We start from the raw sequence: 27593 nt of genomic DNA on the forward strand, positions 1-27593 counted from the left end.
GGCACACACAAAGATGCTTATTGTTGCATTGCTACTAATAGAGAAAAATATATAACAAGGTAAATTATCATCTGTGGTATGTGTAGCATTGAGCTATTAGAATGTGGTAAAGTAATACCGGACAATGTACAGTTTCTTTCAAGACATACTGGATAGCATAATCAAGGCATGTAGTAAAATTATTTATAGGTTCACTGCTCCTAATCCAGCAATTGAAAGTCACAAATACTACAAAATCAGAAATATTTTCAGTGCAATATGATGTCACAAGTGGAAAATTCCATGCTTGATTTCATTAAACTATTCAGTCAAAACACAACAACACTAATAATGTTGAATGCAATTACCATTAGGTTATGTGTATAAGGTACATAAAACATGTTTAACTTTATACTTAAACTTGAATGCCATCATTACGATGTGTCATTATATGCATGTATTTCTAATTCCACAAATATCCGAATTACAAAATATTGCTAAACATGTTTTAGATAAGGCATACTTAAATGTCTATAAAGTACAAGTTAGACTAGTACTCATTCAGGAAACAGATGAGAATTTCTTTGAATTAAGATACTTCTCAAATCAAGAAAGGAAAAGCTACCAAAGTAATGGATGGAGTATTCAGAAAACCCAAGGGTTTCCAAAGAAGAATTTCTACAGGAACCTGTGTCTTGAGAGGCACGAGAACTGTAGTCAGGAGTCAGAGTTGGATGTGACCTTAGTAGGACAGAGCCAGGGGAGTAAGTGTCTGCTCTCACTCTGCTCTCTCCTGCTAATGTGCCAGAAATTTACTCACTGAACTGAGATAAGACAGAGGACAAGGGACACTTGAGTGCCTCTGATGTTCAGAGTAAGACAAACAAAGGTCTGTCTAAGAAAAGAAATGTGAATGCACATGCAGACAAGAACCCATTTTCTGTCTAAATAAGTGTATGGCAAAAAGTCTAGTAAAACACACTGGACTGTCAGAAGAAGGTGAGATTGGACTAGAGAGAATTTCTTTCTCTTCTTTCAATTACCATTTAGTACATTTGCTACAATACACATTTCATTGTGGAAAGGGAAGCCTTTCCTTGTATACTGTATTTGTATCTTTAAAAAATTGCATTATAAAAATTTTATAGTGGTTATATTTGTTTACATGCAGAAATTAATTCGTGGCAATTCTAAAGAAAGAAAGGATACATTTCTGTCCTCCTGAATCACTCTCTAAAGCTGGGTGAGACAAAACTGCATTTTTGTCAAAGTTAATTTGTAAACTTGAACATGAAAATATATGGGAAGGAGGAAAGGATGTTGATCTTTACATTTAAAATGAAAGTCAATTTATAAAACCTCCAAATTTTCATTTGATATTCTGTGTGTAAATATTGTGTAAAACTGTAAAATAAACTTAGGATTCATAGGATGGTAATGACCCAGTTGCCAGCAAAATCATGTTAGAATTTGGAAGGAATAAAGAAGAAAGGAACTAGATATAGAAATGAGAAAGCAGCACCACAGTTCAAGAGAACTAATACAGTGCTATCAGGTTTCTTCTCGGTCACTGAAAATGATCAGGAAAAGCGAGCAAAACCACTTGTAAAACAATCCTTGTATATGGCAAGGAAACAAATAATACGTGATGTAAGTTTCAAAGGATGTGTGCAGGAGATGACAGTGTAGTTGTAAAAAAAAATAATGGACTGTTCTAGATTTTAGAAATTTAAGTCTTCTAGGAAAATCTGCGTGATGAAAAATTAAATGTATTCTGAAATGTTAACTTCAGATTTGAGTGCTTCTCATACTGCTGTGATCCTTTTAATGGACACTTGGACTAATCTTCCAGGCTTCAAACCCAGCTGAACTCATTGTATAATGTTACCTCAAGAATGATCCCACTCTTACGATCACTTGAATACCATGTGGATTTTTCAAATTAACACAGGATTATTGTTAAAAATAATCAAGAAACACACAAAAATACTTTTTGGAGAGAGAAATTACTTTACGATAGGTATTACTAGGTTTTGGTTCAAGGGAGGTGATGTAAGCCTACCAGTAGGCACTTATACTAGAGCAGATGATAGGACACAGTAAGGGAAAGTGTTTTCTGAAACACTGCTAGCTACTTTGTTGTTGTTGTTGCTGTTGTTGTTATTTTTGGGAAAATGTCTTACTTTGTAGTTTATGCTAGCCAGAACTCACCTTGTAGTCAGGGCTGGCCATTACTGGCAGAGATCCTCTCTTTGAACCTCCTGAATGCTGGGATTCAAGGCATGCACCACCATGCCCTGATCTGCAGTAGGTACTTTTTGGTAATAACAAAAATAAATAAAGAACTTCAAGATAAAATTAACAAGTATCATTAATTTTGAATTCTTTATTATTAACACACTTAGAGTGACATTGAAAAGTTAATTAAAATGTTCTTGGGAAAATCTAGTATCTTTTGTTCTCTGTCACTTGGTTCAGTTATCAGTACCCAGGAAAATGTGATATGTAGTATGTCCTATTATTTTTTCATGAACTTTTCTAATGTTGTAGATAGATTGAATTATTCAAGCAGAGAACTATCTTTAAAAATAAATATTTCATCATATGTAAACTATTTTTATTTTTGCCGATTTGCAAAAAAAAAGTGACATTCCCTTTTGGGGCTGAGTTTATCATGGCAAGAAGCATAGTCAGAATCTAGCTGAATCATGTCAGCACATACATGATTTTTGGCTTTTCTCTCCTATATTTTTGTTAGTGAAGAAATCCTTAGAGGGAAAATAACATAAACTTCTTTCACGTGGAACATCACTGGTATACTTGGACTAGGTTGAGCGTTAGAAGCTCCATAATTAATTCCAGGTTTCTAACCTTCATCAAATTTCCTGATCAGAAACACAGAAGTTGCCATTCATTCAACTTTAGCACAATCATATGTCTAAGGTATAAGAAAATTTGTGACAAGTAAAATATAATTTAAAATACATTTGAAGTATGAAAGGAAACTAACATTTATAAGAGGTTTAGGAAATAGCATAGAGGAAACTGAAACACATAAAATTTTAAACACACATTCTAAGGTAACTGAATATCTGCTTATGTCTAGTTTTTTATCTGCAATGAGACGGAGATGAGTGAGAGAGAGGTGGATGAGAGACAGAGTGTGAATATGATGCCTGTTAAGTATGCTCAAGTTCTGAAGTGATGGAGTGTAGGGGGCCCCACTATTTTTATAGTTCTCAGGGATTTTTGGAAAAGACTGGAACTCATTATTCCCAATGCCAGAGAGATCATTATATTCCCTTGTGTTTAGGTTAAGTCATTACCAAAAACTCATTAAAATGTAAATATTACCTAGTAAAGTTTTGGACCAGTTTTGCTATTAATCATTGTTTTTTCAACTGATTTTCAAGAGAAAAATCTTTAAGTAACGAGTGCTCTCCTATCTCGTGCCAGGCTTCAGTTTGTTGTGAGGAAGACCAAAACTAAGTAGGGCCACAGCAAGAAAAACAAAGCAAGAAGTACTTAAAATATATAGTTACTCAATGAGAGTTGGTTGCATTCACAAATGCCTCTATGTAATTTGCTGGGGATGTTCATGAACCTAACAACAGGTTGTAGCATCTGTATATAGAGTTTCACAGTATACTTTGCCTTTAGTTTTAAATGTTAATATCCTATCAGCTCAGTGCACTCAAGAGAGTGTTTGTATGGAGAAAAGGAAATATTAGGAATGGAAACTGAAGAAAAGGGAAGAGAAAGGAAAGAGGAGAACAGAAGGATAGGAAAAGACTCATGACAAAAATCTATAGTTTCATCAGATGAAACAATAATTTGTCTGGGGATGTGTGGACATAACAAAAGTTTTACTCTTAGAAGAAAATAAAGACCTCTAAAATCACTTTCAACATCTTTACAACAGTCTTCTTAAATAGTTATTGTTACATTAAGTTTAACAACTGAAGGGAATGCTTCGGAGAAGTTGTGTAATTTGTCTGAAGTAAACAAAAAAAAAAAAAGAAAATATAACCTATAGCTTGGACTACAAGTAAATTCTAATTGATCATAAATTTATTATGTTTTTTAATTAGAGGGAAAAGAACTTGAGAAATAGTAAAAATGTTCACTTTTCTTTACTGTTCTTGTTCGGCAGTTTGCACACTGGCTTATGAAAAGGAGCATTTCTGGAATTCTCTCATCGTTAATACCTGATATGGCATAGAAAATTTGAGAGTGATGTTATTAAAATAATTCTTGTCAGTTATTAACAATTTTATGGGCTTTGCTATGAGGGTACATGGCTTTTAAAAGTAATAAAGAGTGATGTTTTGAAATTGCAAAGTAAAATGACTTTCTTTGCTAATTACATAACGACATGAAAATTAGAGTGATATACACTAGGCTAACATACCAGTATTACCTGTTCATGGAAATATAACCACGTAAATAAACCATAAGTAGTTGAAGGAAATTGTTGCAATTTAAGAATTTACTGATCTTAATAAAGTTAATTACATCTATATACATTCTGTTATTACAACCTGAAGCAGATTCAGAGGCCATAAAGATGATGAGTCTCTCTTGCTACAGGCCCAGAGGCATAAAAGTAGAAAGTGCTGGTACTCCATCAACAGATAACAAGCGAAACTCTGAGCCAACAGAGGTAACATAGATTGGTGACTGCCATAGAAGTTTGTAGAGGGTGTCTTTTTGAAGCCATCTGGGATGACATTTTATAGAAACAAAGATTCTACACCAGGGATACAATATATAACATTCCCTCATTTTACAGGAAGGAGTCTGAAAAAAAAAAAAACCTCTCATTTGGTCATTTCTTGCCATATAGTGAAATATAAAATATACTATAACCATTTAATTTATATTTATAAAGAGCAGATTGAGTCCACTTTAAATTTAGCTTAAGGTTGAAACTAATATGTTACTAAATTTTGAAACTATAAATATATTCAAGTGAAAATATGTAGTCATCTTAGTAAATAATAACTTGAAGTTATCAGCATTTCTAACCTTCAAATTGACTAAGCTATTATTTAACTCTAGTAAAACAAGTAACCAAAAAATTATTTTTTGAAAAAAAAGCTTTATCTATGACTCATATTTCTAGCAATTTCCAGGAAAATTATCTAAATACATTCAGAACTGAAACAAATGTGATTAAACAGAAAAGTGCTTTTGTGCATTAGTTTCACAGGTATTTCCTATTAAAAACATCAGGTTAATTAATTATTCTCACTAACATAGAAAAATGTGCCAGTCTGTCTTTTATACACAATGTGAGCACCATGAACAGTAACCAGAGCTTAAAATAATTAATACTACATACCCTTGCATTTGAACAACACAGCTGTCAGCCAGGGGGCTTGGAAATTAATAGACAAGGGTTATAAATCAGAAACTATGATAATGTTACACAAGGTTCCTTGAAAGGCACTTACCTTTCAAAAGGAAAGCACACTTCTAGCAGCAAACTGCCTGTTAAAATAAAACATATCATTTATTGGTATGCAGTAAACAATATAAAGAATGCAGCGTTATTATACTCAGCACAATTGTAGGACAATGTTAAAGAAACTTTTCCTGATCTCATTTACTTTCTTTTTTTCTACAAAATGAAAATTACCTACTTGGTTATAATAATTAAATGCCTTTCTGTTCAATGCATGTGTGCCAGGACCTCAAAAACTAATGAGTTTCATATCTGAGAGCAAAACCATAAATTACAGGGCACATTTTCTAGGTCATGGGTATAAATTCTAGTGTTCTCCTCACTGTCTAATGAGAAGCATGTGAATTAATGTCTATCCCAGGAACTTTAAGAGTTAGATGCTGTTGATAATTTCATTTCTAATAAATAAAAATAGCAGCACATAAAAGTTGTTAGTATCAAGTACATCAGAGGCATTTCCACAACTCTTTCATTAGGGTTGGGAATTTAGCTCAGTGGCACAAACGCCTAACTGGTAAGAACAAGGTCGCAAGTTTGATCCCTGGTACCAAAAAAGAAAGAAAATATAGAATAGGAACAAAAATTTCATTAGCTAGGCTTTGAATTCTGTATGAACTTTTTTTGTGGGATTACATTAAAATCTGAGACAATTTTTATTTATAATACCTCATAAATATTACTGAGATGAAAACAGGTAACACCATGGTCCCATGCAATACATACACACAGAAGATCATTCTTAAACAAACGGGCTTCAATCAATACAGTACTTAATCCCAATCAGAGACAAAAGCATGTACTCTGGGAAATTGGAGGAGAAACAGTAATAGCATATGCAATTCTTTGATGGCACTCTCTTTTCCATAAGATTGTAGTTGGTTTTCATAGAAGTCAAAAATTAAAAATATGAAGTTTAACTTCCTCTGAAAAACTGCATGTTTGCATATGCAAGGCGATCCACATGCAATTTTTTAACTGTCAATGTATATCGCAAATGCTAACATTGTAGTTCCTTAAGTTATAAAGGTGTTTTTTGATGACTTAGTTTTATTGCATCTTCACAACAGTTAAGATACAAATCCTTGCAAAATTGATCCTACTCCCACACTAATTTGTAAGCAGAGGTAGGTCCTGCTGTAAATACATCCGAGTTCATTTGAGTGTTAAATTGTCAGGACAGCAAAATTGCTTCACACCTTGCTCCTAGACTGATTGTCTAATCAGATGGAGAAGTGAGGAGGGTGCTTGGAAAGACAGAATGGCTGTCAGAGGTTCTTCTGGCTTCTCTAAATGGGCTGGGCTGCCAAGGAAATTCCTCATCCCCAGTGCCCCATTAACTCATGTCGCACCAATCTGCCCAGTGCAAACTTAGGACACAACGCCTCCCTGATGGTGCCTTCTTAAATACTACAAAGCAATGAAACAATTAATACAAATACTCAGCTGTCTGCGCAGATGATTTCTAAAGGTCTCTTTGCTTCATAACTATAGGAGCAACCAGAAAAACAAAAAACCCTCACATTTTAGTTGTTAATTCTTAAAACTTAACTAAAAAAATAGATAAGCAACAGTTTATTTTTCCCACTACTGCCATTGTAGCTAAGTTTCCACAATTTCTAATAATGGTTATCATTTCAGCTTGGTAATAGAGTTGCATGATTCCCTACCTGTTCTTAGATCTAACCCTTCATTATTCGGTTATCCACATAAGTAACAGAAAATTTTTTAAAAACAACAACAACAACAACAAAAACAAGTATAATTCCAATCCTACTTAATTTTTCTTTGTATTACTCATCAAATGAATTTGATAAATTGTCACATGACCTTCAAGGTTTGTCGCTCAGAACCCTGCTGAATTCTCTAGTCTAATGTTAGAAAACTCTCTCCACTTATTATAGTATGCAGATATTGATTTTATTCCTGAGATTACTCTCCCTCTTTCCAGTCTCAGTTTTTGGGACTTTAGCAAATAAGAGCTTCAAAAGCTCCTTTTATCTATCTGTAGCCCCAACTTTTATATCTTAAAACATTTGTTCCTTTGAACCCCACATTTCATCTCTTTTGTAATCTAGAAATTTGTCTTTGGCTTAGCTTTTCCCTTTTTAAGCACTGTTGGGAGATTTTTTTTTTAATTGTTGTTGTTCCTGGAGTAGTTTTGATCTCTGATTAGTTCCACTACAGACAGAGTGAACATAAACTTTAGTGTCCAAACCAAAGGCGCTGTGTCCTAGGTTTGCACTGGATGTCTTTTGAGACATAAAGAAGGCTGAAAGCAGTCAGGATGCTAGAGCAATATATGTGATCCAAGACTGGTGTGAATAAACCAGGGCATCTGGCTGACCACTCTTCAAAAAAACTATCATTTAAGCTTAAAGCTGACCAACTTGAAGGGAACAGCATGCAAACAGCTGATGAGTTTGCAAAGCTGATGATTATTTGCATATGTTATCCAAACAAAATTAAAGTGTGGAATGTCTTTGGTATTCCTTTCAGCACTAAAACACTGTAGTAAAAGTTGACCAAATATCTACAAGTAAAATCAGGACTCTATGCAACAAATTATAATGTTATAAACATCTGGAACACAAAGTAAATCAAAGCTATCAATTAAGATACCTAGTTCCTCTTCAGACAAGGCAGTCCTGACATTTTCCACCTTCTCATTCACTGTAAATGCATTCAAGTGTATCAACTTATTTCCAAATAAGTACTGTGGTAGTTATTATTTACCCCTCCCCTTAAACACACTGATGATAGTGCTTATACAAGAGAATAGAAAAGTTTCTAATGACGGTCTAGGTATAAGAATAAGAACACCAAAAGGGATATTCAACACTTCTAAGACCTTTTTTAACTCCTAAATAAAAAGTCCTCCAAGAATATTTTAGTGGTAGACATGGACATTATTTTAGTGTGAAAACCAGCAGTGGGCCATTCCTTTTAGAAACTCAGCCTTCAAATGAACACTCCACAGAGATGGATAAGCAAAGAAGAACTGAATATACGTCGTTGGAGTCCTTGAATCTGGCCATTTTCTCTTTTACATATATAATACTTGAGTTAAGGTCTCCATTTGTGTATGATTTACAAATGCTCTATTGCATTGGAGATTAAAGTACAAGTGATTTTTCAAGAATGACTTAGTTTTATTCAATCAATAGCAAATGAATAGGCAGTGAAATGAGACATGGGGAAACCTGACAGCTCACAAGATCACTAAGTAGATATCTTTCATCAAATTATTGGAAACCTTTAGAAGGTGAGGAAATAATACTGGATGGACCAGATCATTATACAATGTAAGACATTTTAACATTTTTAAATTGAAAAAAAAAAAAAAAACTGTAGAGGATTTTTAAAAGAAAAGCTGGCATGGTATGTTTGATTTTTATATCCAACTTAGCAATATGGCAGGTTGAGACTACCAGATAAAACATGTCAGTCAAGAGATGTTTGCAATAATTCTTAAGTGAAATAATGTTTGCAGGCTTAACTGACACAGAGGTAGTGGGAGTGTAAAGGGGAGACTCTCAGTGTATTTGAGGGTATAATTGGAAGATAATTTAACCATCTGATAAGACAGTTTTACAGAACATCTTCCTGTGCTTCCACTTGATTGTCCAAACCATAATTTTCTGACTTGCATGACATTCAGAGAGAGAGAGAGAGAGAGAGAGAGAGAGAAGAAAAATGAAGCGATGGAGAATATGATGAGTTTGTTTCCAGGTTTTTAAAATGTTAAATTTTTAAAGTTCACTAGAAAAAATTCAATAGTTGACTCAACACTGATACCTCTCATTTTTTGTCTTGCTCTCATTTTACAATCAAAGAAATTAAAAAAAAAAAAACATTTCTGATGTTTTCTGTCTTGGTCTAGTAGCTACTTTATAGGACAGTAAAGATTTTACTTCAATTTACTCAATTCCAAAGATCATTCTTAACAGAACTGGTAATATTGTTCAGTCAATTCACACCTATAAGCCACAATTCTTTTCTTATGTAAAGCAATAATTACATCCACCCATTATATTAACTGAAATAGACATCGTGAAGTTAAAATTAACAAAATAATGCAGAAAGCTGTGAAGTGAGCATACTGGTTCACACTGGCACAAAATCAATTTAAACTTGACTATAAATAGGGAAATATCTTATCAAAAAACAAAATGTAAATGGTTAGATGTCTCTGCCCTAGCACCATATTTATTGTACTTAATTAGTAAACCAAAAGCGATGGTTATGTTGGTAGAGGACACTGGATATGAAGCATGACAAGAGACCAGATGGCTCTTAAAGCTGAATTTGTTTTCTACCAAGATACTTACCTCTCAATTTTGTTTTTCTCTTCTCTCTGTTTCAGTTGGGCTTCAAATGTTCTTTAAATGAAGGATTTTATTTGTGCAGTTCATGGTTGTTTTGTGAATTAGTTGCTGGTGACTACTCTGAATCTTAAGTCTTTCATGAAACTTAGGGTAGTATTTTGTAGTTATAAATAACAAATTATATACTATATATATATATATATATGGAGATATATATGGAGTTTTTTTGTTTTATTTTGTTTTGTTTTGTTTTGTTTTGTTTTAACACAGGGTCTCATTGTGTGCTTCAAACTGGCCTTGAACTCAGTAACTCACTTGTGAAGCCTAGGCTTGTCTTGAATTCACAGCACTTTTTCTGTCACAGCCTCCCAAGCACTGTGAGTACAGGTATGTGCCACCATGCCCAGTATCAAATTATTTCTTTTGATAGAAAGGACATGTACATACTTTTTATCTTTTCATTCTTAAAAATTTTTGTATAAATTTATTTGAATTGTTAATCATCACCAAATGTAAAGGATTATCACAAATAAAACTATGTGATATAATGTCTATTTTGATTCACTGTAGAAATGGACATTATAGTACCAAAACACACTACTAGGGTTTTATTTTCTTGCATTTCACCCTCTCCTGTTCAACTCTGCAGAATGCTATTGTACTAACCTAAAGACTTGCATTTTCATTGAGGTTAAAAAAAATTTGTCATGCATACCACCAAGTAGAAATATTTATCACTGAAGTTAAGGACATATTGAGACATCATGTTTAATTATATAGAATGTGTGGCACTAATTCAGCATGTGGAATTTTAAGAATTTACATTTAAATAAAAAAGAAGTTTGTTACTTTAAAGGTATAATTGTCTTTTAAAAAGCAATCCCATAGTATTTATCAAAAGTACAAATTTAGAGGTTAAGAGTACTGATGTAAGAGTCACAATGCTCACTATGTAATATCAATCCTCACTATGGAATGATCTTTGAAGTTTCCATCTTCTCTCTGTTGTAATTTCTTTAAATGTAAAAGAAGGAAAATAATTGTCTCTGTCTTACAAAGCTAATGTGACAATTATACTAGTATATGCAAAACTCTTAGGCTATTATATAACATTCAAAACATAAATTTTATAATGATTTGAGTGAACCTATTTTTCTGCTATTTGCTATAAAAGTTTTCAATAAATATATATTGTAAACATTAGTTTTGTTAAACACAAAAACGTAGTAATGTCTCAATTATATAGAAAATAGCAGGCTAGGCATGTTGGTACATGCCCTTAGGCCCTGTACTCAGAAGGCTGAGCAAGGAGAATTGTTACAAGTTCAAGGACAGCCTGTGCTACAGAGCAAGTTCAACATTAGCACAAACTAGACAAGGCTCTGCAGGTTTACCAGGCCTAATTGGGCCTGTGACCTTCTCTCAATCCGGGGAGCTGATGCTGAGCAAGTTGAGTTCAAGCACACTGGGACAGGCCCAGGAAGAGTTTAAGATCATCCCTCCCAGCGGTTAAGTGCTCACCCAACTTCCAGTCACTCTAGACTAGATTCAGCAGATTTCACTAGCCTGACTGGACCATCCTCAGTGACCTTCTTTCAACCTGGGGAGCTGAGGCTGTGCAAGGTGAGTGCCAGTGCACTGGTACAGACCCAAAGAAAGTCTAAGATCATCACTTCCAGCAGTTAAGTGCCTGCCCAGCTTCCAGACACACTGGACTAGGCTCGGGAGGTTTCTCAGGCCCAACTAGACCATGCTCATCATTCAATTAGGGAAGCTGAAGGCACGTGAGGTGAGTTCCAGCTCACTGGTGCTAGGCCAGGGAGAGCTTTGGACTAACACCCACGGTGGTTAGGAGCCCGCCCAGTTTCCTGGAACACTGGAGGTGGCAAGGGAAGTCCTACAGGGATGACTGGACCTTATTTAAAAAAAAGAAAGAAAAAATTCAAATTCATGCAATAAGAAATGAAAAAGGTGAAAATACTATAGACTCTGTGGAAATAGATCATCAACACCTATTTCAAAAACCTCTACTCTCAAAAGTTCAATAACACAGAAGAAATAGACACAATCCTAGAAACTTATGAACTACCAAAGCTGCGTCAAGAAGATGTAAAATTGCTGAATAACCCAATTTCTATTAATGAAATTGAAAGTGTAATTAAGTCCTTACCTACAAAGAAGAGCCCAAGCCCAGACAGATTAACTGTGGAATTCTACACAAAATACAAAGAAAACACTGGCAACACCCCTCAAACTCTTCAGTGAAATCAAAAGAGAAGCAATTCTTCCTAAGTCATTCCTAGAAGCAAATATTATTCTAGTACCAAAACCTGAGAAAGACCCAACTAAAAAAGAGAACTACAGGTCAATCTCCTTAATGAACATAGATGCAAAAATCCTCAATAAAATATTGTCAAATAGGATGCAGCAAATCATCAAGAAGATTATACACCATGACCAAGTGAGATTCATTCCGGGCATGCAGGGATGGTTCAACATACATAAATCAATACATGCAATCCACTGTATCAATAAAATCAAAAGAAAGAATCACTTGATCATTTCTATAGATGCAGAAAAAGTTTTTGATAAGGTCCAACACTCATTCACAATAAGAACCTTACAGAAAATTAGAATATATTGTCTTTACCTCAATATGATAAAGGACATCTGTGACAAACCAACAGCCAGCATCACATTAAATTGGCAAAAACTGAAAGCTTTTACCTTAAAATAAGGCACAAGACAAGAATGTCCCTTATCACTGCTCCTATTGAACATAGAACTCGAAATACTAGCCAGAGCAATTATACAAGAGAGAGAAATAAAAGGGATAAAGAGGAAAAGAGGAAGTTAAATTATCATTATTTGCATGATACTCTACATAGAAGACCTCCAAAACTCCTTTGAAAGACTCTTATGCATAATTAATAAATTCAGCTATGTAGGTGGGTGTAAAGTCAATACTTAAAAATAAATAGCATTCCTATACACTACCAGAAAATTCACTGAGACAGAAATAAGAGAAGCCACATCCTTCACACCAGCATCTAAAAACATGAAATACTTGAAGTTAATCTCATGAAAGAAGTAAAAGATCTACACAGGGAAAATTATAATACCCTGAATAAAAGAAATCGAAGATCTCAGAAAATGGAAAGACATCCCTTGTTCATGAATAGAAAGAATAAATATTGTGAAAATGGCCATTCTCTCAAAATTTTTATATAGATTCAATGCAATCTCAATGAAAATACCATTAACACACCTCATAGATATAGAGAGATCACTCCTAAAATTCATCTGGAACCAGAAGAGACCTAAATAGTAAAGGCAAGCTAACCAGGAAAGACAAGGTAGGAGGCATCACAATCCTGACTTGAAGTTATACTACAAAGCTACATAAACATGGTACTGGAATAAAAACAGGTCTAAAGATCAATGGGATAAAGATACAACCACAACGATAAACACACTCAACCATCTTATCTTCAATAAAGGGGCCAAACATGTTCACTGGAAGAACAATAGTCTTTTTAAAAAATGGTGCCAGGAAAACTGGCTCTCTCAGTGCCAAAAACTAAACCTAGACCCATGCTTATCACCATGTACTAAACTAAAATCTAAATGGATAAAAGATCTGAATATTAAAACAGAAACACTAAATCTGTTGGAAGACAAAATTAGGTATAAATTTTGAAGACATAGGGTAGGTAGAGAATTCATGAACAGGAATCAAACCTCATGGGAAATACTTCCCAGATTCAATAACTGGGATCAAATGTTATTAAAGTTTCTGCGTGTCAAAAGAAATCTTCAACATAGTGAAAAGAAAACCAACAAACTGATAAAAAAAAATCTTAGTGAATTGTCCCTAAGACAAAGGACTTTTGTCTAAAACATATGAAGAATTTAAAAAAGTCAAGATCCCGAAATTCACAGACAATTCACCTCTAGAATTGCCTCTGGACTAGGCAACAGTAACCAGTCTTTCTAATGGTGACTGTTATGGATTGAGAACTGGTGGTCAACTTAACGCCAGCTGGATTACATCAGCATGCATTGAGAGAAGATGCTCCACCTGAGGAGGGTTGCCAGGATAAATAGGTGGAGAAGGGAGGTGTTGAGAGGGATTGAGGCGTTAAGGAGGCATTGTGGGTTCTCCGACGAGTTGCTGTCTGAGCTGTTGATTCTCCTGGAGAAGCTTTGGTCCTCACGTCGAACATTGCTTCCAGAGGGGAAGACATGTGCTGCTTGGTCTCCGGGATGAACTCGTCACACTGCTTCCTAGCACATACCCAACTGTGCTTGTCCTCGGAGGAGCTCGGGGCCTCCATGCCACTGAGGACAGCTGTGGTGCCTTTCAGGATAGCCCTGGTCTTTGTTGTGAGTGTGACTTCTCAGCTCCAGTGTAAAACCCTCATCCCACTAGCACAGCTCCTTAATCCTGCTGGCATAGACTTTCTGGCTTCCACTGCTGACCCTTGGGTCTTCCCGGCACGGATCCGTAATCATGCCAGTAAGAGTGGCATGCGTCCTTCTTGTGGGCTCTGGGCTTCCAGTTGGACTCATGAGAGGCAATGTCCTGAGCTCTGGGTTTTTTTCTGGACTCATGTGGGCCATGTGCTGTGGTATTTAGACCCTTGACTAAATAATCTATGTCTTTGGTGTTGTGGATAAAGTTCCTGCATTTTCTGGTGTTAACTCCCAGTGACCATTATAAAAACATTATAAACTCCATGTCCTGATCTGAATTGTTCTCTGTGTACAACCCCTGACTACAACAGTGACTATCTCATTTATAAACGTTTTTATTGCTGAAAAAACATTATTTTAAACAATATTTGCTGAAAGATGCTATCATAGGTTCTGCAGGCTATCATTTTAAGAAAGGGAACAAAATGAACAAATCCATCTGAAGGATTTTAAATGAAATAAAACTGGATGACATAATAGTGCAGAGGGTGACAGAACCATTTTATTTTGCATGGTTATGAAATGACACTCATACAGTATGATACTTGATCTAAGAAGAGAATGCGTGACAAGAAGCAGTCAGTCTGGGAAGATCTGGCCGCAGGACATTCCAGGAAGGGCACACAATAGCAAAGGCTGAAATGGAAGAAAACACATTGAACCCTGTAAGGAGAAAGGAGCTCCAGGTAATAAGACTTCTGAAAACGGACTTGAAGACAGAGTAGGAACCAACTGGGACTTAGAGTGCCGTTTTCTAAATGTAAGAGGATGACACTGGTTATAAAAGAAATGATGTGTTCTAATTTATATTTTTAAAACAATTCTTCAGGGCCTAATTAGTTATTCTTCAGGGGCCTATGTGAATGGCTAACAGGTTTGAAGCACACAGTGCAAAAAAGCTGGTGAGCAGCTAATGCAGTGGACCAGGCAAGAGGTGATTAACAGGAATGATGATTTCAGTGGAGATGGAGAGAAAAACAGTGAATACAGTTTGAAGGTAGAGCTCACAAGCTCTGCTGACTGGTGTTATGGGTTGTGTCTAAATTTCCCTGTAAGCCTCCTATGGTCAGAGGTGGGCAGTTTAAAAGGTGGCTGGATTGGGGTGTATGAGGCTGGGATTAAGGATTTGCCACCCTGAATGTGAGTGACACCCCCTAAAAGACAAGATGTCTGAATATGATATAAAGGCACAGAACGATCTCGCTTTGTTTCATTATTCCCTGCTGTCTGCCTGTGATACCACCATATGAACTGTTTCTCCTTTTGATGTCCCTCTTAGATGCTACTGTGCCTTGGAGCCAGCCAGCTATGGACTGAAACCTCTAGACACTGTGAGTCAAATAAATCTTCCTTCTTTTAACTACGGATGTCAGTTATTTTGTCTCAGCAATGAGAAAAGCAACTAAGACAATTGTATATGCAAGCGTAAGAACACACGAATTAAGTACAACTCCTACGTTTCAGGGAAGCAAAATGCATTGTATGAAATACATTTGCCAATATAATATGAAGCATTACTGGAGAGAAAAATAAGTTAGCATTTAAACATAACATATATGAAATACACAGACATTGAAGGGCCAATATTACATAGATGATTCTAGAACAGAATAACATGTGCACCCTACAGTGAGTGTGTCTTGAACTCAGCATTTTAAACTATTCCAACCAGATGTTTCTTGGTTATGTGTACTGGCTTGTGTGTGTGTACATAGTAGGATGTTTCACAGCATTCCTTATTTCTTTTTACTACATGACAGTGTGTCCTCCATGCAGTATGTGATAAATAATTGATGAGTGGAGGCTGGGTGAAAGGACAAACTCACTCTAAATTGAAAATCAGTAGGGCACAGATATAATTGTAAATGAAAAGAAAGACAGAATTTAGCACCAGGAATAGAGATGATCTCACCCATGGAAAGGAAAGGGAAAAAAAAAAAAGAGTAGAGTGCTCAACTAGGGGACTTCAAATTTGGAAGCTTAACAGAAAAGGAAGAACCAATGAAGAAGTTATTTAGGCAGAAATTAATCCCCAGGTGTATGGAGGGTTGGAGCCCTGCAGAAGAAACAGTCACCAGTGGGAGAGCATGGACATGTGTGATTGATTAAACAGTCACAGAAAAGTAATCACTTCCAGTAAGGAGGACTTGTATAAAAGAAGTCATGAGATAGGCTCGATGTGAAAATTTCTATAATCATAAAGTATTTCAACAGAACATTTTGCTTGGACAAATGTTTGGCAACAGATAATAGTTGAAAGTATAAAAGCCCTGCATCAATATGACTGCCAGTTTCAAGCATACAGGATACAGTTTCAAGCAACAGGATACAGGTGCAGTTGGATGCTAATCTCCTCCCTGGAATTCGTACGATCCAGAGATCAGCGAAGCACTGACCCCTGCTCCCATCACTTTTTCCCCCCTATTGAACAATAAAGCCATACACATGTATCTGATGTCTCAGCTGTCACAGAACAAGGCCAATTTGGAAAAAAATGACAAAGCATTCTGAGAGAGGTGCGATCATGGGAGGAAGAAGTCTGGGTCAGTATATTGATCTCCCTTCTCCTGTGGACTCTTAGTGCCTCCCTGGACACAGTATGTTTAAAATACCAATATTGAGAACATTTTGATCCTTTGAGCCTCTGGTGTGGAGCTGCTATGTCAGTGGATAAACAGTACTTTCAAAATGCTGTAGTCCTCATGCTTTCAAGGGAACAGATAACTTTGTCTCACTTCAAACCACACTCATCTAAACTAAAACACAGCACAAGAGCTGTGGAAAGTGGCAACAACCTCTGATCCCTAAGATCATCTGTCCAGGTTTGCCATTCCATTGTGATTCCTGCAGGAAGTCTAGAGATAATGGGGCAGAGACAAATAGCAGGAGGCTAGAGAACTCTGTGAGGAGACAGCACAAGAGGTCCACCACCAAGTTATATGTGCCATGTCAGAACTTAGGGGATATTTTACATTTAGTGGATGTAGACAGATTATACTTCTTTATTTTAATGTAATACAAGTAGTTCTTGGTAAAAACTATAAAGAGTACTCACTGCTTCTGTAAAAAAAAAACAAAAGGAAATTACATGACAAAATAATTAGTAAACTAGTAATATAAATGGAATCATTTCTGAAACAACACAATAGATAATTTGGGGAATTAACTGAACATCTCTGTGCTTCCTATTTATCTTCTATTTTGTTCTCTTTTTCTCTCTCATATATATATGTATGTTGATTTTATCATGTAAGAGAAATTATGTGATATTTAAACTTCTGTCTCAGACTTATTTTCCTTATTATGAATGATTATACTTCAAAAACTTATCATAGTTCATAACCCCTCTTGTGAATTCATAGTACTAATTTTCCTCAGTTCTCACCAGCTAGTGATTGGAATGGGCATGAATTTTGGCAATCTGATAGGTTAAAAAAACGTGCTATTTCTCTGTTGCCCTAAAATGTATTCATGTTAACTGGTGAAGGCAAACTTGTTTTTATATACCTATAGATTACTTGCATTTTCATTTTCTTTTCTTTTCATCTTTTCTTTTTTTTATTGTTAAACTCTTGGTGTATTTCATACTTATGCATAAAAGATTTATATTAGATTCATTAATGTGTCATATTTCAAAAGATTTGCTACTTAAATAAGGATGTACATCTGCAAAACATTTCACTTATCTCTATAAATCATTGATGTCTACCTGTTACTCATTTCAGAAAAACTGAGAACTCAAGTCCCGCCTTTGTGAAAACCCGGGAATGCAACCACTAAAAAGGTTGACATTCCAGATAGTAAAACAGGTAGAGGCTTTTAAATTATAAAAATATAGTTTATTGGGGGCTGGGGATTTAGCTCAGCGGCATAAGCACCTGCCTTGCAAGCAGGTAGTCATGAGTTCAATTGTTCAATCCCTGGTACTGATAAAAAGGAGAAAGACATATATATAGTTTATTAGTAGAATTTACCTTTCAGAAAAGTAACAAGTTGGTAGTTTTAAGGAAAGGATGGAGCTTATTCATTGGCTTTGAAAGACACTGGGTCTTTCTGAGCAGTAAAAATGAATTTCTTCATTTAATGTCAATTTCCCAAACAAAACTTTCTCCCTCGGGTACTAATATTTATTAAAGAGAAAATGTCTTTGGCCATGTATACTTGGAACATATTTTATATATTTATAAAAAATGTTTTGTTGAAGAATTTTACAAACATTTTTAAATGTTAATACTCATTATGAATTTTTTAAAGAAGATGAATGTTTAGAATTCACAAAATTACTTGAATGGTGCTCTGAAATTTCTTTTTCAAAAAAGATCATGAGAGCTAAAATTTCGTGAAACAGTTTCTTTAATAAATGCTGACATAAGGAACATCTTTACACTTCTTTGCAAATGAATGACTCTTCTTGCATTTGTTTTATTGTCTTTTCACAACAAATCCTTCAGAGACAGTGATAACCTTTATACAAAGTTACAAATGGAATTTTTTGAAAAGATTCATAAATTGAAAACAAGTTTTGAGTTAAGTGGCATAGCATAAATTTAAATGTAGACAGAGAATGGAAAAAAAAAACAAGCTTTCATTTTTGTATATGTGTGCACATACACACAGGAAGCTTAACATGGGGCCACACTTAAATAATGCATGAGGTGATACATGTGGAAAAATGAAACTTAACTATTTCATGAAATCCTTTACAAAATAAGTATGGCTAAAACAGAATAGTATAATATTTTAAATTAATTTAGCATAACATTGGCTTACAGTTAGGATAGATCTTAGCTTTGTTTAAAACTTTCTTGTAAGTCTTTTGTTTAGAGACAAACATACTTGACAGAATTATCGTAAGTCACTATAATCATATGAATTTCCCATTGTCCATTTAATTTGTGCTTACTATTCAAAAAATTTAAGTAAATGATGGATAATTACTCATTTCTGCCTTCCTCAACTGTCCATCCTACTCATGGTTTTCAGTAATTATTGCTTGCTTCCTTCAGTGTTCAGTACATAGAAATATATCTTCTAAAAAAGCAGGATTATACATTGCTTATTAAATTTACAGCCAGCATCTCAGAAATTGAAGTAAATGGCTTCACAAATAGCATTTCCAATGAATAATGCTGAAATCAGACTTTTTTTTCATTGCAAGTGCCTCAAGTAGTTGGCACCTTTCCCATCGGCCACTTTGTAAGTTCAAATATGACAACATGACGGTGATTCACAGATGCCAAAATATGACGAGCAGAGCAAATCTGTGTTCCAGATATGATAAAGTAAGAGAAGCAGAACTCTGGGCCCCAGGTGATTTCCATGAAGACACCTTTGTAGAGTGAGTTCACTATCTATACTATGCAGCCGCCAACTCTAATAACCTGGCTGGGAGAGAAACACATCTAAAAATGCAAATGGATGAAGAAATAAAACTGGATTGCATAGTAACATTTTAAGCTGATTTGAGAGATGTATGTTTGAAAGGCACAAGCTTCAGCTTTGGAAAATGCCTTTTGTTACACTCAATACATATTGGTTTAGAACTAAGAAAAATACAAATAAATAATGAATGTCTTTAAAAATTCTTTCTCCAAAGCAGACACCTTATAAACAATGTAATGCTAAGTGCAATAACAGCTTGTTTCTTCTTTTTTATCATAATATTTGGAAACTTGTTTGTATTATACATATGCTTCATAAACTAAGGGGTTATAGCTATAGGTATATACATAAGAATATAGATTTTGAACATGCAATTTAGCAAGAACAGGTACATACATGTTCACATAAACTACTTCTCAGTCTTATACTGCAGCACTTATGAATAATAGAAACACAAATTATACAAGATTGCTTTTACTGTTGTACATATACATTAATATATATTTGATTCATGCAAATCTGGTTGTCAATTTAACTCATATAAATTCACTTATGGTGTAAATTTATACATAAATTCAGTATTTTTCCTGTCAAATCCAGAAGTGACTTTTATTAGAAATAACAATATAGATGAATACTGAAATAATTTTTTCTGAATGATGAGAAAATTAAGGGTATTTTTAATGCCAAATTATGAGTAAATATATTATTCAAAATCAAATTTGCAAAAAACAAAAAGTTGTCAGTGTTTTCTTAGAGGTATCTATGTATTTAAAAATAGTGATTTTTTGAAAATTATATACTATGAAGAAAATAAATTTTAACACAGCTAGCTTCCAAATTACTTTTTAAAGAAATTTTCCTTGTCATGTTTTATATCAAGGTAGAGATGAATTTCAGAGTTTTATAGATGGTAAGTTCTCTGTGAGAGGAATCTCATTTAATTACTACTATTGTGCTCCAGCAACTAGTACAGTGCCAAAACCATGGCAGATATCTTAAAATGTTTTTAATGAAATTAACAAATACAAAAGAAATTAAAATTAATTTTAAGTGAGATATTTGAAATATTTTATAAACTATCCAAGCCCAGAAATCAATGTAAAATGTAATTTATTTAATTTATATACAGTAACTCAGATATTTGTAAAAGTTAGAGTTTTTGGCAACAAATTCCTCAAAATATTTATCACTTTTTGTCCCTTTTTTAGTGATATCATGAGTAGAAAAAAACAGTTCATTATCACTTAGAGTTCATATTACACTCAACTTCAGCAGTACTTGAACACTAAACACAATGCTACTTGTTTTTAGAAATTCTTTTAATAAAAGGCTTGTCTACCGTGAGAGAGCATGTCTTCCTACTGGGCAATATGGTGCCCTAAGCAATGCAAGGTCATGTTATTTCTCACAGTGAGATGGTCACTGAAATACTGAGCCCTGCATACTTTCCATGTTTCTGACAACATGCTTCTATTCTTACGAGAACTGCCTCTACTCTAAGCATACCATACATACTCTACATATATTATCTCATTGATATAGATTCCATTACATTATCCTCATCTTGCTGGCATGAAATTTTAGACTCAGATAAATAAGTAAGTTAACCAAGGTTATAATTCAAAGAAGTGATAGGTTAGGAAATTTAACAAACATCAATATTCAAATAGTTCAAAATTAGTCCACTAGATAGCTGAAGAACCTTAAAAAGCAAGCTATTAGAAGCTGAGAGAAGATAAACTTTTAGGACAAAAATGATACAAATTAAACAGGGTAAAATAGGTTGCTGAATTTAGGAGCTACGAACAATTTTCAATGAATAATTGAAAGAAGCCAGGTAGCAGGGTAGTAGGGAATTAACGAGTAGCTAGAAAGAAATAATATGAGTTTACCAGGATCTGAAGAAGACAAAACTGATGGTGTAAAGGGGAAAGAGAGGAGGAAATAGGCATAATAGCTGGAAGAATACTTTAAGTTTTTAGACTGAAATTAAGTGTTCAACAGCGAGAAAGAGACTGATGATTTAAAGACTGGATCCTACTACCGGTGGGGTTGTAAACCAATTAATGGACTAAAATGAACTCCTCTTTAAACTCAGAATGAATAAAAATATCATATAGTTTTTCACTTTGTTCTCATATGTAAAATATGGCCATTTCTTATATTCACACTGTAACTGTGCAATGTTCACTAAAGTAATTTATATGTGTGTATGTGTAGTATATATATATATATATATATATATATATATGACATAGATAAAGATATATAGACATACATAGATATCTCACAAGACTGACAAGATTTCACTAATCAGCCTGAAACCTAAAAATGATATTGGAATGGTACTGGAATTGCTCTTGTGATGGGGCCCTCACATGAGTGATTCAGACCTTTCCTAGGACTTAGAGTTCAGCAGACAAGTCAGATAAAATTTGATTCAATTCACCATGATGAGATCATGTAGGTAGGAGAAGTAAACTAATAAGGGCTGCTATGGTTTGTGTCTAGATGTCCCCTCACATCCTCATGCAGTCGTGGGAGGTAGGCCTTTCACTGGTGGCTGAATTATTATTATTGATTCATTGGACAATGATGGGATTAGGATGTAAGTGCTATACCTACCACCATGAATGATTAACCCTCTGCCATGTGCTATCCTTTCTTGGAGCAAGCTGATCATGTACAGACAGGTCTACTAATTGTGAGACTAAAAGTTTCCTCCCTTAAACTTGGGCATTATGTATTTTTTTCTCAGAAAAGTAAATAAGAAAAGAAGGAAGAAAAAAGGATTCTTTTAAATTATCACAAATTAAATATTATAGTTGAATTATGCTTTAATATACATACACATATGAAGATACACACACATACTTTACTTCACAATAAACCTACTGTATGTTGAAAATACCATGCATCAAAAATGTATCTGACATAGCTCACCTGCTCGACATCCTCGCTTAGCAGCACGGCCCATGGAAGAGTGTCAATCATTGGTTTTCTCCCTGAGCACGTGGCTGACTGGGGGCAGTTGCTCCCTGCCTCTGTCCAGAATGATGAGAGTGGCTCACACAATACACTGCTGGCCCAGGCCAAGGACCAAAGTCCACAAATCAAAGTGCACTGTCTACTGAGCATGCACTGTTTCACACACTCATGAAACTGAAAAATTTTTTACATTCTAAGTTCTGGATTTCACAAGCAGAGCCTCTCAGAGAACAGAGCAGACCATCTGTGGTAGGGGTCTTGTAAAATTTCCTTCACTTTAAATATGATAACTTTTTTCAAATATAGAATTACCCAGAAATCACAAAATTTAAAGTCATGTTGCTTAATATCTATTTCAAATAATGTCATTATGGCAGTGTTGTCCAAAGGATAAAAGAAATGTGTAACAGTGGACTGAACTTTATTCTCTCAAACCCTCTTACTTGATTGGATTTATAACATAATTACTTTGCACATAAAGAAGTGGCTCTGTCTCTATCTATCTATCTATTTATCTATCTATATATCTTTCTCTCCTTAATGTGTTTTTCCATAAAAGATGTGTACTTTAATGTATCTTAAATTGATCTAAAGGGGTGTGAAATATCAAATACATTTATGCCACGCAATATGAAAAGCTATTCCTAAAGGAAATCTGTGGTAAATTTCAATTGTAGATATCATGCTACAAAATCTCATGTTAATATCATCACCATAAACAAATGCCCTGAGAGAGAAAGATGAGAGAGAGAGAGAGAGAGAGAGAGAGAGAGAGACAGACAGACAGACAGATACACAGAGACTAGTATACTATCTAAGGAGAATAATTAAGAAATATATGCTGGGATGAGATCAGAGTATTCTTGAAAGCCAGCCTAAGAATTTTCTACTTTATTTAAAGAGCAACAGAAAGTCACTCCAGGTTTTGGGGCTCTATTACATGGCCAGTGTCACATGCTAGCAATAAAAACCTGATGGCAGTGGCCGGATCTTTTATAAAGCAGAAATGCTAGAGACTAGGAGATTAGTTAGGAAGCCCATTAAATTGTGAACAGAATAGTGTCTATCATTACAGTTAAATTTAAATGGAAGATGTTTTTATTGTTTGAAATGTAATCATTTGAAAATCATGTCTGTCTTCATTCAATCACAAAGGCCACATGACTACATGAATTAAAGAAAATGCCTTCAGAAGTAATAGATTTATGACATATTTAAGAACAAAAATGTGCGTTTGAAGTGAAAAAAGTGAAGGTAGGAAAGAGAGGGAGAGAGACTGTCAAAATCCTGTGAAAACTTGCGTACTGCACTGAAAAATTACACTCTAGTGAATTGCCTTCCGGCTGCATTTTCAGAAATTATATTCTAGTAGTGGTCAATTTTTCAACCCAAAGGGTGATATTTCTCTCCATAAATTTGATTCCTAGTCAATATTTCTTATGCATCATATGATCTAGGTTTTTCCCAGTTAAAAATAACCAAGGTTAAAATGTCTCATAAATACATGGCATCAAAAAAAAAAAAAAAAATACTGGCCACAAAAGGTGAATGCTAGGTATTTTGCAGTTGAAAATAAGTGTGTGATAGGTCTACTTGTCACTCTTTATTCTTAGACAATTTCAACAGTGAATAAACAGCAAAGTTGATTATTTATAGCTTCTACTGTCAGAAGCTGCCACTCTTACCCGATCCAAATCAGAGAATTTGCCAGTTATTTCTGTAAGATGATAATACTATCTTTTATAATCTTCAAACATTCTATAATTATACAGAGGTTGATTAAAAGCAAGTAGATGGTAAATACTTAATTAAGTTTAGGTTTATTCCAAATACATGCTTTTTTCTTGGTAGGATAGCCCTAAATGTTTAAAAAACCTGTACACTCTTCATTCTCCTTACATGACAGTTAAAACTGGCTCATGCTAGATTCTGGAACATAATGTTACAGCACAGAAATACACTGAACCTGCATGAAAAACTGACAGAACCTGATTTTCAGAAAATGGAAATCTGATAATGGTCCATTTCCCTTTGTTTTATGCAGACTATTCAGGACAGTTACACAACCGACCTCAGTTTTTACTTAATGCTACAGGTGGCCCCATTTAAACCACCAATACTTATTCTTTTAATTCAAAGTTTTTTACACTTAATACAGAGTACTTACTTGTTTTGAATTCAAATTTGTGCCCAGTATTGAGTTCATGTGCTTCCCATCCCAGTTGAACTATCTTCTTTACTGTAACACATCAGTCAGTGGATACATTGATGACTTCCAGAGATTTTAAGACACGTTAACTTTCTTCTTTATTATTGTTGTTATTCTGCACCTAAGTCTACAGTTTCACCTACTCGTAGTCTTTCTTCACAGATTTCTTCTTGAAAGACTTTCTCTTTCCTTCCCATTTCCACAGTAGAATTCTATAGCATCTCATAACCTGAACAGCTGATTGGAGCAAAAGCTGCTAAAAGTGTTCTGGTCTCCTGTTTTCCCTGCCTGTTAACCGTACTATTGCCACATCAGTACTCTTGGACCTAAGACAGCTGCTGCTTGTTCCTTCTTAGTTTGCACCTGCAAAATAAAAGGTCTCTTACTCTATAGTAGAGGCACACATGTCTCACTGATTTAAATGTTATGAATCAAGATTCATGGGTGGTTGTGTGTGGTGGCACACATCTGTAATCCCAGCACTCAGGAATCTGAGACAGGAAGATTGCTGTAAATTCAAGGACAGCTTGGATTACATAATAAGTGCAGGACCAACCTGAACTATATAGTGAGAATCTGTCTCAAAAAAAAAAAGTCAGAAAAAAATATTAAGGATATTTCCTAATAATTTTATAGGCTTCTCTCTGTTAATAATTCCAGTTAAAAATACTTGCCCAGTTACATTTTTTTTTCTTTTTTATGTTTAGGTTCTGTTTGGTTTTAGTTTGAGTCTTTCCCTTCTAGACCTAATGTGCTGGCAGACAGTATTTTTTTGAAAGTGAGCGAATCATGGGGCCACAATACCTGTTAGTGGTGGGAGCCCAGCATGTCCTAGAAGGCTTCATCTCTTCCTGGTGACTGACTTCATTCTTCCCTCTTCCTTACTAACAAGGAGCAAGTAGCTTCCCTCAGCCCAGGTCCTCTCACCATGTCATGTTTGTGTTTGAGCTACCAAACTTGACCTGAAACTTCTGGCCACCTTTAAACTGAAGATGTTGGGTAGTGTTTCTCAACAGCAAGGACCATACTACAGAGCTCTACAGAAGACTTTATACTGCTTGGGAATGACTGCCAGGAATAGAATCTCTCCTACATTTATAATGAGGGAGAAATATTTGCATGTACCACAGAATAGTTTTACACATTTACTCTCTCTTGAACCAGATCCCTATTTAAAGAGGATCAAGGTCTAGTTTAGTGGTTCAGTCCTGTCAATAATTTTATTTATAAATGGAATGTCTATGCATATTTTTGCATATGCATGACCAACACTATTTTATGAACTATTAATGGATTTTGTAATTTAAGAGCACTTTAACCATATAGGACTAATGATTAACCCTTACTAAGCATATAATCATCCATAGATACTGGGTTCTAAAACCTATCATATCTCATTTAAATCACACAATAACTACATGTTATCAATAAGAAACTGAGGCTTAAATAAGTTGATTAATTTGTCCAAAGACATATGAGAAACATGTCAATAGACCTCTAGTTGCCTAATGGATAAAGTATTGGCCTCCTAAATGTTAACTGAATTTTCTGTGGCTTTAGGCTTAATATCTTACGAATGAATGTAACCTCCATGAAATACTGCTGTCCTATGCTACCAGCATCCTCAATTATGTAAATTACATAGATTCCCTTTCTTTTGCCTCATGCAAACTTCAAGAAAGAAAGGATTAATTTGCTTAGTTTCTGTATCAGATCAAAAACTTACCAGGAACTAATCCGTACTGATGAACGGAAGAGCAGCAAAGATAGTTTTTTACATTGGGACATAAAACACTTGTTGTTATAGTAGGGATACAATATCTCATGAATTAAATATATTATGTCTCACATAAAATTTTATAGAAACATAATTCAAATCATTTGGCAATAGAGTACCATAAACTGCATTTTGATGGGAGCTAAGTATTGTTGACTTCTGATAGGCAAAAGTTTAAGTGTAAATTAAAGTATAGCTGCCTTAACTAGTTGCATAACATTATAACAGTTACTGAAATCATTTCAATGTTGTCTCCATATGTAAAATATACATGGCAATAATAAAACATTTGTGTAAATTTCATAACAAAATTACATAAATTAATAAAACAAGTCACTTAGGACAATGCAAAACTTATTTTTAACACTCAATAAATGTTTTCATTACTTATGTGTAATAGATTTCAGTTCTCAATCATTTTGTTTTTATATATGAGTTGTGTCTATTGTGTTTAGCATATTAGAAATAAATAAAAAAGCAACTTAATTAAATAAATTTAAATGGTATACAATCCCATATATATTGGAATAAATGTTTATAAAACAGTATATTTTTAAATAAAAAATGAGAATAATGGCATCATTTTGTATCAGTAATTTTTTTCAAATTTACTTATACATTGTGATATTATGATTTGCTATATGGAAAAATCACTGTATACCAGCAAGTGAAAAAAGCAAGTCATGTCTTCATATTTGTGTAGGAAGATGTGTGGAGGGAATCTGAAAGAACCGAGAATCCCAGATTTACCCAAACCATAGGATGAGAAACCATGTTTTAAAGAAAAAGTTCTGCATTTGAAATCATTCTTTTTATAAAATTGTGCAAACTGAGTAAATGCTTTGTGTTTGAATACCAATGGTTATTTACAAGTTCTCATTAGTTTAGTTTAAACTAATTATTTATGTAAAAGTGTAATCTCCACATGACTTGGGGATGTAATTTTGTTTATTCTGGAGACAAAATAAGCAATTTTCTGCCTATTAG

General features: G+C 34.5%; 1 protein-coding gene across 15 annotated transcripts in view; it reads right to left on the bottom strand.

Moving 5' to 3' along the window:
• The window catches only part of Tenm3 (teneurin transmembrane protein 3), a 2467413-nt gene that overhangs the window by 2036573 nt on the left and 403247 nt on the right, over positions 1-27593 (bottom strand). For all 15 annotated transcript variants that reach the window (XM_063234704.1, XM_063234707.1, XM_063234699.1 and 12 more), the window contains one exon: positions 5436-5472. The gene's annotated coding sequence lies outside the window, so the exon portion shown is untranslated. The remainder of the gene's footprint in view (positions 1-5435; positions 5473-27593) is intronic.

Source organism: Cavia porcellus, unplaced genomic scaffold (genome assembly GCF_034190915.1).
Source record: "Cavia porcellus strain 051 isolate PalLab524CR breed Dunkin Hartley unplaced genomic scaffold, mCavPor4.1 scaffold_24, whole genome shotgun sequence".
NCBI lineage: Eukaryota > Metazoa > Chordata > Mammalia > Rodentia > Caviidae > Cavia > Cavia porcellus.